Source organism: Theropithecus gelada, chromosome 3 (genome assembly GCF_003255815.1).
Source record: "Theropithecus gelada isolate Dixy chromosome 3, Tgel_1.0, whole genome shotgun sequence".
Lineage (NCBI taxonomy): Eukaryota > Metazoa > Chordata > Mammalia > Primates > Cercopithecidae > Theropithecus > Theropithecus gelada.
In genome coordinates, this window is record NC_037670.1 from 73,932,714 (window position 1) to 73,950,545 (window position 17,832).

The 17,832-nt window shown below is 36.1% G+C and overlaps 1 protein-coding gene across 2 annotated transcripts in view; it reads right to left on the bottom strand.

Moving 5' to 3' along the window:
- Positions 1–15,216, bottom strand: part of POU6F2 (POU class 6 homeobox 2) — a 491,967-nt gene extending 476,751 nt beyond the window's left edge. For both annotated transcript variants that reach the window (XM_025380080.1, XM_025380079.1), the window contains exon 1: positions 15,156–15,216. The gene's annotated coding sequence lies outside the window, so the exon portion shown is untranslated. The remainder of the gene's footprint in view (positions 1–15,155) is intronic.
- Positions 15,217–17,832: the final 2,616 nt, after the last annotated feature.

Consider the following 17,832-nt stretch of genomic DNA (forward strand, 5'->3'; position numbering starts at 1 on the left):
ATTATATTTTATTATTCATTAACTTTGTCAATTTGTAAGTACGCATGAAGCTGCCAATTAACATACTCTTCTGTGGCCTTTTGTATTAAAAGTTTTAAAACATGATTTGAATAATCCATTTCCCAGACTGTAGAAAAATGAAAATTATTCACAGTCACTTGTACTGCATAAAACATTGCTAAAGTGAATAGTAACACAATATTTCCACTTGGAGTAATATTTCAGGGACTATGTTTTAAAGGTGACAAAATGTTAGTACAGATTTGTTTTTGCCACTAAACAAATAGAAGAATATTTTCATGAAATCCCTGAAGACAACGTTATATGCTGTATAAGCTGCTTTTCAGTCATGCTCCTTTGGACATGCCTTGTTTATCTGATCCCCATATAACTTAAAATCTAGTCGATGTAAACTTCTGAAACACAAACTCTGTGTCCTCATTCTCCACTCCCCTTTGTCTTTTAAGATCTGTTACAAAGAACCTCGTGTCCCCCCTTCACGTTTTAAGATTCAACATTATGACTTGCTAAAAATAAGCATGTGCTGGATACCATGGTGGTGGCTGCTTAAATTAAATGTGTTATGCAGTATGAATAAGGAACCATGGCTGAGAAGCCCTTTCCTTTTAGATATCATATGAAAATAGAAAATGACTGTTTTCAAGGATAGCCTCATTTACACACTCTGAAATGAAGCTAGGAGCAGAGCACAAAAAACAAATTCCCAGACAAGGAATGTTGAGAGAGAACAAATGGAGCAAAGACAACTCAAGGCTTCAAAACCACTTGAGATGAGCATTCTACTGAGGTATAAATTAGGAGAGTGACAGTTGTAACGAAGCAGTCATTCCATAGTGCCCACTGAGCTCCCACTACAGGCCAGGACATACCTCTAGAGAGACTTAGGAGTTGTCTGGGAAGTAGGAGATAAGGGGAAGGAGTAAGATGCTGAGTATGAAGAGAAAAAACAACCTGTGTGGTCTCCAGCAATGCTTTCAACTCTTTACCTGTTCTAAGATGATTATGGGCCAATTCCATTGTAGAGAAGGGAGGGAGGGGGTATGGAGACAGAAGAGAAAATGTTATACAGTTAGAGATGTGTGTGTGTGTGTGTGTGTGTGTGTATGTAAGAGAGAGGGAGAGAGAGAGAAAGTGAAAGAAAAAGAAACATCTCTGTACCAGTCTAAACTGAAAATACAGAAAGCCCGTAATTATATTCTATTCAAGCCCCTTTGCTTGGATGTTCAGTCTGACAATGGCCTCAATAATACACCAATATCATTCTTTCCTGAAAAAATTGGCTGGAAGGAATTGCCCAGATAAAGAAAGGTGGGAGGCACTCTGTTCCTGTGGTCTCAGGTTTTCATGTGAACATACTTCTCACCCTTGCGAGGAGCAATTCTGTATTACATTGGTGCATGATAAGAGTGTGACATTCATGGCCTCTAGTTCTATATGTGAATTCGATCTTTTCCCTCTTTGTCCCACCCCCAGTAGGAAGCAGAAACCCTGGGTAAAAGAGTCTCTTCATCAGATCCAAACTTTCCGCTGATAGACTGTACCAAGATCAAAATGCAGGGCATGAGATGCTAGCAAACTAATTTGGTTGCAGATCTAAAACCACAGTTTTCAGTGAGATCTATAAGCATTAAATGAAAACAAACTCAGAAATTAAAGAAAAGGTCTTATTTATTGTCCCTTGAAACTCTAATAGAATAAAATGAGTGCATGAGGCACGTATTTATCTTTTTATTAATGTATAATGGTAATTCTTCCTAAACATAAATAATGATTTGTTAAGTCAGGGACATACTCTTCTGTTCATTTGTTCATAAACATATTAATAATTTAAGCCCATAATTTGTGCTGTGTAATCAAGTTAATGTGCTGTCTTTAAGCAAATAACCAGGGGGCAGCATAGTCTCTTGTCTTCAATATTTCCTTTAAATCTCTATTTCTTATAAAGATTTGGTCCAACTAGAAAGAAAGGAAACCACCAAGAAATATTGAAGGAAGGGAGGTGTGAATAGAAGAGAAAGAAAACCACCAAGAAATATTGAAGGAAGGGAGGTGTGAATAGATGAGAAAACCTACCAAGATCTTAATGCACAAAATCTCCAACTCGTATCCTTGTCTACTGTGTTGGATTCTAGCACACATCTCTCTTTTACTCCGTTTCAAAAGGTTCAACCCAATTTCCCACATTGCTGGGCTCTTGCAGGAGATGGTATCAAGGCTCAGCTTATCTGTTTGAACAATGACCATGTCTCCTCCCTGTGATTCAGAGTGATCATTGAAAGGAGGGATGCAGGTGTGGAGAGGTGGCGGTACAAGATATAAGATATATTATATTACAGGCTCCAGACAAGAAAAGAAAAAGAACAACGCTGTCTCTACCAAGCATTATGTTCCCTTCTGATGTTCCAAAGCAGTAAGTGCTTTGTTGAAGATCATGTTGATTTATTTCACCAAATCAGCATTTTGTTTCCTAACCATATATCCATGAGGTCTGGCAGGGCTGAATCATTTGTAAAAGCGAAAGGAGATATTTAGGATTACACTCTATTTGGCCTTACATTCAAAACACACAAATGCAAATAAGATTACATTTTGTGAACATTTCAAACTACTAAGCAGAGATGAAAGTTCTCTATTTTAGCTCCACTCCATCTCCAGGGCCCCAATGTTTAAAATTCCATTTGACAGGAAAAAGGTTAGTTGAAAACAGCCAGATAAAAGATGCCCTTTATTGAATTCAATTTCCAAAAACTGAAATTGAAATATGAGAAATACCACAGGATTTTTTTCAGTTTTCCAAAATTTGTGTTAACATGTACTTTTTTTGGTAAAATCTCTGACTTCATATCACTATAATCCTTAATGATACAATATAATTATTTCATAAAAATGAATTTAGAAGTGCCAACATACATTTGGCTGGAATTTTGTTGAGTTTTTGTGAAGGATGGATGGAGAAAGAAAACTTATCTTGCAAATAAGTCGAAATTGATTTCAAATTTAGACAAGAATCTTAATCAGTTAAAAGATGATAGATAGATATAGAGATGATAAATGATTGACAGAATGTTAATTTATCAAAAGATAAGAGTTTCTGAGGCTATGAATCTCATATAGTTCAGACTCCATCAGCATTTTAAAGATATGAACCTGTTTTCAAGCCTTCCCTGAAATTACCTCTGGGAATTTTCCGCACACACACAGAATAGTGCCTTATATATATATACACACACACACACACACACACACATATGTGTGTGTGTGTGTGTGTGTATATATATCCTATTTCTCTCTCTCTCTCTCTCTCTCTCTCTCCCCTAATTATCAGGGTATATTTTATTTGTATAACTATATGCATAAATAGGTAAACTCTCATATGCAGAAATGAGAGTTAAAGAATACTTTTAACAGATATTTCCAAATCAGTTCTTAAAGGCACTCAGATAATTTATCCCTAAAAAATTTCTTCCGGCTTTGAGAAACAAAGTGAAGCAAATTGAAAAAATTATTAAAACTGATCATGAAAAGGTGAGATTTCTCTCAAATGCTATTTTATAATCCCAAATATCTATTCTATTATGTAACTTATGAAAACACCTTAGCTTTTGATCTTATTTATTTTATGGCTGCCCTATTTACTAAAGGTGATAATTTTAATAAAAGAATAGTTTTAGTTATTAAACAATTAAATAATTATTCTTTAACCAAAGAATAATTTATTCATTCATAGAATTTATACATCTCTGTACTCAGATTACCTTGTAAGTCTAAAGGCATCTGACTGTGACATGGGGCACTTACAAACTTATTTGTGAAAATAACTTGGGACACTGTATTGAAAGTCGGCCACATCTAAAGGTATAGCTCATGGAGGACTGGGACATCAACTATTTGAGGCTAGTGTGGCTCCCTAGCCTCAAAGTTAGGAGCAGCTCTTTGACGAAAGCTACCAAAGAGCACTAATTTGCTCCTCCAGACTTCCACTCCCCAACGGGTTTACCATTTTACATTTTACAAAAGGATCATCTTCCAGGCCACCTGTGGAACCCAAGTACCACAGCTATTGATGGCAACAGTAGGAGGAGGAAAAGGAGGAAAGGAAGGAGGAAGGCAGGGAGGGAGTAAATGAGCTGTTGCTGTAATGAAATCAGCTTTCATAAAGAGATGACACTTTCCACAGGTAATGTTAGGGCCATATTTCGATTGTGTGATTTTGCATATGATTAAGGACTTACACCTGGCCTCCAGCATGCTCAGGACCAATTCCAGCTTTGCCACTTAGTGTCCTGCAGGGCCTTGCACCACTTCCTTAGCCTCAGCCTTCTACTTAGTAAAGTGGAAATAACAACAGTACCTACCTTACAGACCTGGCATGAGGATTAACTTATACCAGCAAAGTGCCTGGTACCTAGTAAGTGCTCACTTATTGGTAGATTATTACTACTGTTGTTTTTTGGATGGGTAGATATTTAGCCCTTTTCTGGATGAAAAATGATATTAAACATTAGATATTCAAGAAAGTTTACAAGAGCCCCACTGAAACACACACAGACACACAGGGATACATGAAATGAATACCAGGTTACATTCCTTCCATTCCTCTTCTGCTATTGATTTATGATTGGCGGGGGGCAGGAGGAGTTACATTGTTCAATTTTTATAGGTGTATTTTCTTTATTATTTAAAATAACAGTCATCCAGTTTAAGAGGTACTGTGATAGAGTGCACTAGAATCATCTGTAAAGCTTTTTAAAAATACTCATACCCAGACTCCACCCAGATAAATAGAACCAGAATTTCTGAGAATGAGTCCTTCACATCAGTAGATTTTTAAAGATTGTGCTGGTGGTTCTACAAGGCAGGCAGAGGGAAACAGTGGAACTTCAGAAAATGATATGAGTTCAAGTCTCATTTCTTCCACTCCTTAGCAGTATGGCTACAAATAACATACATAACCTCTCTGAGCCAGCTTCCACTTCTATAAAATGGGGATGATGATCTGTATCTACTTCTAAAGTTGTGGGGTTCAAACAAGATCATTAGTATTAAAGCCATACTCTGCAATTTGTTCGTGAAAGCCCATTTTAAGCTCCAGGCAAAGAAGTCAGCTACCTTTAAATCTACAGATGAAGCACACTTGTCTTAGCATCTGTTAGCATCTGTTTGCATCTGGAGGGAGGAAACAAGAGGGAAAAAGAACACACCTACAGTTCCATAGACTCAATTCTGGAAGTCTGTGTAGGGAAAGATGGCATGGTCAGCTCACACTCCCATCTCTTATTCAAATATAAGATTTCATTACTGCCTACGTTACTGTCTTCTTAGTATATGTAAGGTAATGTGATTAAAGAGAAAGAGCAAAGACATATCCTAAAAGAAACGTAAAATATAACTTTTCACATTCTCTGGAATATTTCAATAATGTACACTTTGTCTACCTTCTCAAAACCCTAAATATAGTAGAATTCAAGAGCTAAGTCTCATTAGTTTTGATTCAGCCCTGCTTGTGGCTGCATTATTTAACCTATGAATCAGGGTTGAAGGATTGGTCTGACAATATGAAATATAGAAAACAGAAATTTAACTGACATTAATTACCATGAATTTCTTCTGGTCTCTCTTTCACTAATCTAGATACATTAACTGAATCATGCATTGGAAACATATATCTATGTCAATTATCTTAATAAACAGCATTGAGGCTCATGAAAGAAAATAGCTTAAGCATTTTGTTCAGTTGTTTGGTGGCTTGGAGCAAACATAAAGGTTTTCAAGTTATAATGTGTCAGACTGAGAACCAGCTCCTTACGTCATTCTCTGTCATTCTTACCTCTTTGTTACTAAATACAATATTGTGATCTTTATTGCTATTTTAATTGTTTTGAGTGTTCAATATATAAATGATACATCTCTTTTCTTGTGGCATAAAGCTACTCTTCACTTTTAACATTACACTTAACCTTCTCTCAGGAGATACTATTTATGAGTTCTTTTGCTCAAACAAATCTTATTTGGAAAATTCTGAAATCTTTTATGGTAAGAGAAATGAAACTTCTCAACTTGTTAGACTGATTGCAGAGACTAACTTATTTTTAAAAGCTAGATCAAGAGAGAATTGGTTAAATAAATCACTGTATATCCATAAAAGGGAATACTACAGAGAAGGATGCAGATCTATTCATAGTCACATGAGAAGAGGTTCAAAATGTTTTTTATATATAAAAGTAAGTTACAGAACTCTATGTATAGTATAGTTCTACTTGGATTGTATAAGGATTGCATATACATGCATAGAAAATCTCTGAAAGGATATATAAGAAATAGTTAACAGTGGTTATTTGTGGCGAGTGGAATCAGGATACTTTACTTTCCACTTTATACTATTCTGTGCTATTGAAATGGTCTGCCATATGCACGCAATACTGTTATAAATTTTTAGTAAAAAATTCAAAAATACTCATAGGAGTCTACCATGTAACTAACTCACTTCAATCACATGCATATAAGAATTGTGTTCATGTACTGTCACTTTTACTCAGATGTTCCACTCTCTGCCTGAACTAGCTGTTTAAATTATATTTGATAAATAATGGTAGAAAAAGAGAAAGCAATTGCAGTTGATAGGTTTCAGCACTAGCACAAATGGAAGTACATTGCAAAGCAAACAGCCCCCCTGTTTTTGGAAGGAAATAACTGCAATATTCATACGTTTGCAGTTTTCCGATCGACTATGTACTCAAATTCTTACCATAAACTTGATGTTTAAAAGCTGCAAAGTACTACTCAGGAGGCTGAGGTGGGAGGGTCTCTTGAGCCCAGGAGTTCACAGTCAGCCTCAGCAACATGGCAAGACCTCATCTCAAAACAAAAACAAAAAAAGTTGCAAAGTATTTTTCCATTTTCAACCAAGTTGAGAGGAGTATTTTAAGTAAACATCTACCGTAATTTTTTCAGGTACTAAGATTCAAAACAGAGACAAAATATTTTTAGATTATTAGAGGTTAAATGGTCAAAGATTCCTAAAATGTTTAAAGTATGTCTGTGAGTGTGTATGTGTGTTAATGAATTAGATTGCTAGACTGTCTCATTTTCATTTTTACTCTAAATTCTTTCATCACTAGAAATCTAGATACAGGTTTGTTTACAAATGAAAAAAGTTTTCAGAAAAGAAATCACAACTTTAGTTCTTGAATCTAGGATTAATTCATTACCTAGGAACAATGTAGGACTGTTTGGGATTTGAGCCTTATTAGCCTTTGTTCCCGGAGACCTTTTGGATATTACTACAAACACCTCTTATATTAGCAGTTCTAGAAACACACCAAGAAATGCACCTAAGAATGTGTAAAGACTCACTTTGTTAAGGAAATATTGAGACAGAGAAAATGAATACAACAGAGATTTACTTTTAAGATCCTTGAACACCGTCTGCTGATACAAACGGAGAGAAATTTACAAACTTGGCATTCTTATATCACAGCCAAACTTTCACAAAACTCTTATTTTTCCCAAATTCTGACCTGGGGCATTTCATCCCACAATCATCGCTTCTGCCTACCATTCAACCAGCATCTTGTCAAATCCGGCTGCAAGATTAAGTTTCCCGATTCGGAATTCAATATTGTAACCCTAAGGATATAAGATTCAAGCTGGAACATTCTGGGATTTTTTTTAATGGATAAAATTGTTTCAGCCCAAAGACCACAGTTCGCCCTGGCCATAATGATGAATCATCAGGACTGACACTAAGTGAAATGAGTTTGATGTTCTTGGTTGTATTTGTGCCCATTAAGCAGCATTTTACATTTGTCCTAACTCTCAACCTTTTGGAGAAAAGGTTGAAAGAGGCTTGTTTTCTCGTATTATTTGAGACTTACAAAATTAACTAGCTCTGTCTGAAGCAAGTTTGGCTTGCCATAGTCCCTACTATTGTGTGTCCAGCTCCATTCTTGCCCATTCTGCCCTTCCAATTTGGAGGAAAAGAACTGAAGATTTAAGAAATATCTACTTTTCTCTCATATTTCCTCAGTATCAATTATGGCTTCTGGTATCCTTGCTTCTGTCTTGGTACAATATTTACCTTTTGCTCTCAACAAAAACCTACTTCCTTTAAACAAAATCTGATTATGAATTCTGCACTGAAAACTAAGCTCCCTACAAATGTTGTACTTTGTCCTTTTGAAGAGGAATTTGCCTGAGTTCTGATTAATGCTAAAAACACCACTTAACAGGTATGTAATCTTTTCAAAATATACCTGTTTCTCTAAGTTTTTAGATGTTAGAGATAAATGTTTTATTCTAAAAATAGTTTTAAATTATTCATCAAAAATCAAAGTCATAAAATATGCAGAGTCAGCATCATATTAAACTCCAGAAATAATAAGTGCTATTGCACAGCATCGGAGCCCTGGTTAACCTCTTGTAAAAAGCTCTAAAGATTTAAAGAGAAGTTTTCCTTAATATTGAAATTTGTGTACAGCACAAGCACTGTGAAGCCTTTTCTTAGACTTTGTTTTTTAATTCTAGTTCTCCTGTGCTAACGTATTGTTTTACTGTATTTTTCGTGTGTGATTTGAATTGCTAGGTGAGATGAGGTAAGCTTACAGAATAACTTAGAAATATAAACTAAAGAAGCAAGTATATTGGTGAGTTTTCTGCTACCTTTCTGCTTTGTTTTGCTCGAGGTCTTGTCTCTCTTTCCAGTGCCCTTTCCTGCCTGGGAAGCACACAAAGATTCACTTTTCAGTTATTACTCATCAAACTGACTCTGGTTCACAGTGGAAAGGAGAAGAAAAGCTGATGGAGAAACGGCACTGAAGAAAGAGAGCAAAATGTCAGAGCAATACGTTTGAGCAACTATATCCTTTTCATTAAAGGTGTCAACACATTTATTTGCATCTTTGACCCTAGGACTAGGGAAGTGCTGGAAATTATGTGGGCACCTTTTCCCATGGGGAAAAAAATATATATATATATATATATACACACACATATATATACATACACATATATACATATATATATATACACCTCCTAGGTGGGGGGAAGCCTGAAAATAGGTGAAAGTTAGAATACTCAGTTGATCTTCAAATTTTTTTTTTGTCTTACGATTAGAAAAGCGCTGTTGAAAGGAATAGGGTTGCATTTCACCTAGAATCAGTGCCAAGTATCAACAGCTAATGTCTGTCTTTTGAAGAAAGAGTCTTTCATATCATGAGGGTTTTAAGGCTACTGATAAAACAAAAAGCTATTTTCTGAAGACCAGTCAACCTGAAAAACAAGTGTTTTAAAACCTAGAGAATTTCCTTTAATGTAAATAATCAAAGATGTTTTCAATTATTTTGCTGTTACTTACATACAATGGTTTTACATTTATGAGAAGTGCTATCCCTGAAATAACAATAATATTATCATTTATAAATGGGGTATAGAAAAATAACACAAGCATACAGCAAACCAGGAAGGAATTTTTCCAACAAAAATTAAGCAATATTCACCATAATCGGCTCACATTGTGGAATTGGGAAAAACAAGAAAATAATAGAAAGAAAAATAAATCTTTACTGAAATGTAGTGATAGTGTTTCACTCACAACCCTTGCTTCAAATTGAGATGCAGAAGAAATGTGTAAAAAGCAAAACTGGTACAAATCTTGATTACAATTTCGGATCTGTTTAAGACAAGACGGCTCAACAGAGCAATTTACATAGGCTAACAGAGCAAAGCTTGACTCGATAATTTACTTTATTGGACACACATTTCACCTACCAAAAAAAAAAAAAAAGAAAGGAGCGAGGGAGGAACAAAAGAAGAAAGGAAGAAAGGGATGTAGGGAGGGAGGGAAGGGAAAAAGAACATAAATCCAAGTTTGAGATTACATATAGAGCAGCTATTATCTCCCAAGTAAAGGTTTGGCCATAAATTACAAATTAATTTAAAAGTTGTGTAATTTGGATTTTCTTTTAGTGCTCAAATTAAAGTCAATATTTATCTTTTGGCACATTGCTTCTTCAAGTCTGATCCTTTCATGTTTGCACTTTATGTCACAACTTTATTTTCTACTCAATCAAGCATTAGAAAAGAGTAACAGCTTGTACAATATCACAATGCAATTGAAAAGTGAAGTTTTTCAATATTTGCAGACATGTTAATTATATTCCAATTTTCACAGCAATAAAGAGAAAAATACTTGAAACTGGTAATATGCAGTTTACATAGCAAAGAAAAGGTCAATTAAGAAACATCCTTCACTGACCTCTGAAACAAATACTATAGATTTTACACGCAGGAAACTTATTACGTGCAAACTTTCTTTCATAAGCATTTGTATTTTAAAAGTTGCAGCCACCTCTCTGCATATGTTAGAGGTAAGAATCAAAAAGTTTTAAGTTCTTAAGCATTGAAAATGATACTTGAATCGTATAGTTTAATTAATTGACCTTAGAGATAGAAAACTTAGTTTCAAGACTCAAGTTCAACTAATTTTTGTTTAGTATTAACATTATTGTATAGTAGTATTACCATATTGATAAATTTTACTTAAATAGACAAAATTGACTTTATCATTTAAACGTCTGCTTTAATTTTAAAAAATTCTAAACGCAATAAAAATTAAGTCCATCTAGTAAAATGTAAAATGTTAACATAAGACTTTCCTATAAGTATGAATGAAATATTAACTGAAGCTTTTTAGGTCAATAAACAATACATACTACAAATTCAATTTTGGTGAGTCCGGCACTTACCAAAAGAATACTAGCACCAGTATGTATAAGAAAGAATAATCCTTAATTAATCTGTATTTTTTCTAGTATACCATTCATCCATAATACCTTGGGGAAAAGGTATTCTCAATAAAATTCAAGCAGTAATAATTTCACACTCCCAAAATACATAAATTTGTTGAAGCAATCTGTCAGTTTCAAAAATATACGCATTCACACCCACAAAAATGACTTTTTAAAAGAGTCTATGGGAGTTATGCTTTGCATGAGTAAAACAGGGTTAGGTTAGCCCCAGTGTTTCATTTTTATATATAAGGCATGAATATCAGTCTAAATCGACTGAAGGCAATCTTACATCATGCCAATGTCCGCTCTCCCTAGGCCACTTGCATCGCACATCAGTTTGAGCATATTTTAGGTAAGCAAATTATTATTAAATCTACATTAAATACTTTTTGGAACAAGGGATTTTACCATCCATGTAAAATTAATTGTTTTTATGCTGTAACAGTGAAATATTTGTGTGTTTTAAAATCTCCATATGAGAAAACATACATGGAGATACTGTTAAGCCAAATGCATGCACACATACTGAGCACTGTCTGAGACATTTGCATTAGTCTTCTGATGTATAACTTTACAACACTTCAAGTTGTCGAAATGTACTTTGAAAAATAAAAGATCCATTGTACCAGTAAGGGAAATTGTAAACAGCTTTTTATTGTACTTCTAATGCTATTAAAATATAGAATGCGTGGTCTCTTCTCTCTTCTTCTAGTACTTTAGCAATGTCAACTGGAAGTGCATCCATGATCACTTTATCCAGCTGTCTCTCTCCCACTCCCAGCAAACTCTTAGATATACTTGATAAATCTTTTCATCTAATTTGGTTCATCTGTTGTTTTTATTACCAACTAATTTAATATCCTCTGTTCTGCAATATTTGCAAAAGTCAGTCTATAGACGTGAAGCCAGCCGGGACCCTCGGGCCTGTGCATCAGAATGGTGGGCTGGCTAGGTCCTCTGGGGACAGCAGTGCCAGAAGGAGTATTGGACACAGTGACCCGACTGTATGAGAAGAGAAAAAACAAAAACAGGAGGTCCGCAGTACTGATGAACTAATCTGTCACTCACAAGCTCAGGTCTGCAAAAAAAGAAATGAAGCACTAAACATTTAATGGCCATAAGAGATGGAAATGCAAGTCTTCATTTCTAAATGATAATCAAACCCATGATCAGAACCTGCTTAACTGTGTAATTGAATTGAATTGAAAATCATCCCCTGGATTACAATCCATCCTACATTCAAGGGGTTAGGAAGCTAACTACAGGTAATTGCTATCAGAAATCTGATTTGATTTCCAAAAATTGTGTGAATGAACCAAGTTTCTTGATCTTGATATACCAGGCAGGGAGTTTGTTCTTCCAAGTACTAGACTGCTTAATTGCTTGCTTGGGGGAGGAGAAATCCTGGGGGAAAGGCATATATGAGCAATTTCTACTCTGTGAAGCCAGTGCTGTGTCCTGAGCTGGATCACGGCCAGAAACACAGAAAAGTCTACTCTTTCCTACAGTAGAAGCAACTGTGGATATTTCATCCTAAGAGTGAATGAAAAAACCTAAAGCTCATACTTCATGGGAATCTTTCAATATTCTGACGGAAAACTGGTTATTTGCTCCTCCAACCCAAAGTCATCTAGGAACAGGACTCAGAACAGGAAAAAAAAAAAAAAAAGACAAAAATAATAATTATTCCAAAATGTTATTTGAGAAGAAACAAACACAAACATTTGCATTATTAAATGGGATTGTTCACTCTTGCTGAGTAGATATAAGATGATATTTAAGTCAAGAGCTAAAAAATAAACCGTCTCTTTCTGGTTTTGATTGACAGCAGAGCAATAAAAATTATTTTCACATTCTTTTCCTTATTGTTAGAAGTAATCATTTGAGTAAATACACTTATCTGTGCTATAACTATTAAAATGAATTCATTTCAAATGTGTATAGCACTTTTCTTTTTTATATTTCTAGATATGGTTTCCATATAGACTTTCTGACTTTTATCACATGCATATAGGGAAATATTCTATTTTTCTTTCTTTTTAAATACTTACTGTTTCAATTTCAAATAAAAAATAAGCGTTCTAGTTTGTACATTTTTAGCACAGAAATGTTTAAAACCTTCAGCACAATTGCTTTTATAATTTACTGACTTGATATTTTGAGGAGTTTTGAACAAATTTTGAGAAATAACACCTTCAGAAAGCATGTGACTACTTTGATGCAACTATTGGCAGTGTATTCATAAGTCATTAACATGTAGAGTTCTTAGACATACGGAACCTTTAAAAATTATACTAAAGAGTACATACAAAATACAGAACTCTGTAATAATAACTAATTTTAAATCCTGACAAATTAGAAGTTAAGTCTACTATCTGTAAAAATATATACTGATTCCTTTTTTTTAAGTATATACCTGAGCCTTTAAAAAGTATATACCTTTACAATTGATTTCCAGTAAACAATACTGAATAACAAACTACAGGTGACTTTCCTGATTTTTCAGCAGAAATATATAGAAAAAGGAAATCCTATTTCTTATTAGAGATTGAAGCACAGTAATTCTGCACAGTATTAAGAACCATAACCATGCCATACAGAAGACAGGACCTGCAACCTAAGAAAAGTTTTATTAAACAGGACAAGACAGTGATTAGGGGCTCAAGTTTTATTTCAATATGTGAAAGTCATCTATTGTAACAGATATTTATTTCATTCCCTACACCACTATTATTTTAGCTATATTTGATATATTTGCTCATCAGTGAATACTTACATTGAAACAGGTATTAAGAGTATATAAAATCAGTTTATATATTTTCTCCTGCCTAGAGACTTCACTTTATATATATATATATATATGTCTATAGAACAAAAACCAACTTAGAAGTTTTAAAAAATATTTCTCTGTTGAAGCAAATATCTACTTCTTTTAAAATAGTGTGAGCCTGTGAAAACGTGGTATTATGTATTTGACATTTTCCATCTAAAAATACATTATGAAGCAAGTATGCTGGTATTAATAAACCATGTGCTTTCAGAACCCTGAAGTGCTTTTCTATAATTTTGTTGAAAACAGAATAAGATGATATATTTTCCACCATGCTATTAACATACAGCAAACAAATTTTATGTCGTTGCCTTGCCAGCTTGTCTTGATTGGAAAGTGTACCAAAAAAAAAAAAAACTTTTAGGAGTTTATAAATATTCGTGAGCATAGTCTGGTTTATGAGTTAACAATACATAAGTAAACATAGATAACTTAGAAAAATTTAGTCAAAAATACATTACAAAAAAAAAAAAGAAAAAGAAACCATGTATATTTCCTTTTTCCTCACCCCACCCCCATCATAGTCAGAAAAATCACCCTCCCTCTGCAGCAGGTACTATCCTTCCTTTTACCACTTTAGTTATCTGAAGGCAAATGAAAATACAACGATCCTTTTCGTCTTCTGATTTAGCTTACAACGCAAACATTTTAACACAAGCATAAACTACTGACTTCACAGAAAGCACCAAACAGAAAGAGCAAGACTCACTGACCCATTTGGAAGACAAAGACGACAGAGCAGGAAAGCTCTAAAAATCAGCTTGTGAGGCCTCTGAGAGATATTCTTCTGGCATTTCATCACAGCAGCCCCAGACCAGCTCACCTCCCTGGATACAAGGAGGAGGCACTAAATAGAGCTGTTTATTAAAGCTGCTGTGCTGGATTGCATTAGGAAGGGCGAGCAGACCACCTGGACCTTTCAGATTGTGGCAGTGTTTAATTTGCAGCCTGCCCCTCTGCAGCAGCCAAGACGACTACTACATTCACCGGGCTCAATCACACGTTATCTGGGTTAGAAGTCAAGGCACATGTATCTATATATTTATATTTCCCATATGGAGAAAGTGAGAGAGGGAGAGAGAGAGAGAGAGAGAAGGAGAGAACACAGTCAAAATAAAAATATTGAACAGCATTAGAAAAATTTTAACTACTACGTAGAAAACCACACTTGATTCTCTTCTCACACTTTCTTTCCTTCGGAGATCAAAATCTAAAAAGAAAGCAAATTTCTAAAATAGATTTTTAAGAAACATTCAGACCAAATTATAAATTAGATTTATCCTTAGTGTTTTTGTTGTTGTTTTAGTTTTTGTTTAAAAGGATCACAATGAAGTTTTAAGCTGAGGTTTCCCTGGTCAGATTTAACGGGTGCCTTTTGCCTTTCGCACTTTCAGCACTACACTGGCAGGTAGCTGAAGATACAGATAGAAAGATGGTACTGTAAATATGAATTATGTGAATCATATGGTGAGACCCTTGTGGAAAAAAGGGGAGTTGAGAAATGGCTGACTCCATACCTGACCAATTACAGCTTGCATGGTCCCCGTGTCCTGCTGCGCTGAGAGATCGCAATCCATCATATGTTGTCTTTGAAAAGGAGAATGGGGGTTTCTGGCATGCATCTGTCAATCAACTTCTGCACTCACAACCATCACCAAAAGCAAGGGGAAAAAAAGTCAAGCTGCTCCACCAAATAGGATGAAACCGTCATGTGACCTCCGGCAGACACGCACACACACATTCACTACCTCCACAGAGCGTAAGAATTTTCTGTAGATATGAAATGACATTGACAAATATCCAATACCAAGTAAATAAAGTGAGACAAACAGCTATTCACCAAAGACAAAAACACGGGCTGTAATCTTCCGCTAAAGGTTTAACAAACCTATGAGGATTATTTTTAATGCTCTAGAAATCTATGTTTAAAACAAAACAAAACCAAAATGAACTATCGCATGTGAGTGTCCATTAAGACTTTGATTTTTGTGCTACTATATACATTTTTTAAATTATAGTTAATTGCTGTAGTTTTGTTAATGGATCCCTAATGATTTTATTTTTAAAATCTCTGAATGACCTTTTGATAATATGCAGTTATCTTTCTTGTTTTATATAAAGACACCTTTTCAGAGAAGCTTGAAATGTTAACTGTTACGTAACAGACACCGTGATATTTGTGGATTGGAAATGGACATAGAAAATAATCCATGTAAATGATGATGACCACTCTAATATAAAATATTCAAAGTGTGTAAATAGTAGTCACTAAACTTTCTATCTTCTAAAAGGTAAGGGGATGATTTACTTGCAGTTCATCTAAACTGATGTAATGTGTTTTTAATGTGATGACAACTATTTTAACTTTTTAAATTTAATTTTAACTATCTGATTCCACACAATCTAGGGACAGATTGCTAATGTATTATGGGTCAGTTATTGTTAAGGGTGACAAGAAAATAACTTACCAGCTTTTTAACCTTCTTAGGCTAAAGATCGGAACCTGACTTTCAAGACAATCCTACAGGTATTGTAAAGTTGCTCTCCGAAAACCCAAAACGTAAACACCGTCCATTAACTTGGTGGCTTTGTGGCAGTGAAGAACGTTTGCATTGTCTACTTTTTAACTGAAGTTCATTAGTTAGTATACTGTCCCTAACTTTTCAAAAAAATATATGGGAAAACCTTGTGTTAATATTAAAATGGAGATTTTTTTCAAGGCTCTAAACTGATGACAAGTCGGGGAGCAATGAGAAATATTTAATACAGAATATATACTATTATGTATATTATTGCATAATATCCACTGCTTGAAAATTAATCAAAAGGAACTTCAAGTAAGAAAAAAATTTTTTTTTTCAATATTGTTAAAGAAAGCTTTAGGAGCAAAGAATGAAGGACCAAAGCGCGCGCGCGCGCGCGCACACACACACACACACACAGATACACACCCACACACACACACACACACAGAGTTAAATCAGCATCCCCAAACAAAATGAGACCGTGTACCAAGTGGGTAGCCCTCCTGGGAGCTGAGGGCTAACGGGAGAAAGGCCCTTCCAAACATCATTAAATGTCCCGTCTGCGCTAAAGCCCTATCCGGGGGTTTCTGCAGTCATCCCAGATCAGGACTTCGAGCGTCCCATTACCTCCTCTGGCCGGGGAGCGGGAGGTCAGGGAAGCCGAGCCAGGAGCATAGGGGCCCCGGGCCGCTACAAGGACTAAGCCAAAGTTGCCGGAAACCTGCGGGCTCACAGAGCGCGGGGGGCGCGACTGCTCGTGGCATCGCCTTCTTGGGACCCCGCCTGGGCGGACACTAGACAGAAAGCCAGGTGATGGGACCAGTGGGAAGTTGCGGAAGAGGGACGAGCTGGACTCCCAGGCTACAGCCGAGCTGAGCAGCCGCCCCCGCTTTCTAATTCTTGGAGGGCCTGCAACCAAGCCTGAAGCGCGCCCCGGCGGCACCGCCCTCCTGGGCGCCCTGGAGCCCCGCGCCCTCCGCCTGCGTCCTCGGACTTAGGCAGCGGCGCCGGTGCGCGGGTCGGGTGAGCCCGGCGGCTGTTTTGGCGTCCGGCATCCTCTGAAGCACAGCCTGGGTTCTCCACGCGCTGCCACCCGATCGCAGGTTCAACTTCCCCTGGGATCTAAGCTTCTTAAGCGCCTTCCTAAGGGGCTGGGGGCTTGAGGGTGTGGTTGGAGGTGGGTGGGAGAGGTTGGCCAAGCTGCAGCATGAGGCCAAAGACTTCCTTTGACGCTTTGTCCCACAAATTATGGTGGTTCCGATTGGCGTAGGGACAACACTCTTTGCTTATACTCCATTTGTTTACATGACCATCTGGCCTACATGAATTATAATTATTACTAGCCAGCATTGATGAGAGACTGAGCCAGACACTGTGTCAGACACTTCACAGTACGTTACATGTGAAATAACAACTCAGTGAGGCGGGCACGATTATTCCCATTTTGCAGATGAGGCTCCAAAAAAATAAATAAAATAAGGTAACTGCTCATGATTAATAGGAATATGATTTGAACCTGCTCTGAATCCAAAACTGGAGCCCTTCATATGAAACCACAGAGTCAGGTAATGTTCACAATAGTGACTATCATACATGAAACACCCACTCCTTCCGCATATATTTATGGAGCCTGTACTAGGTGCCAAGTACTGCATTGATGTTAGAGATA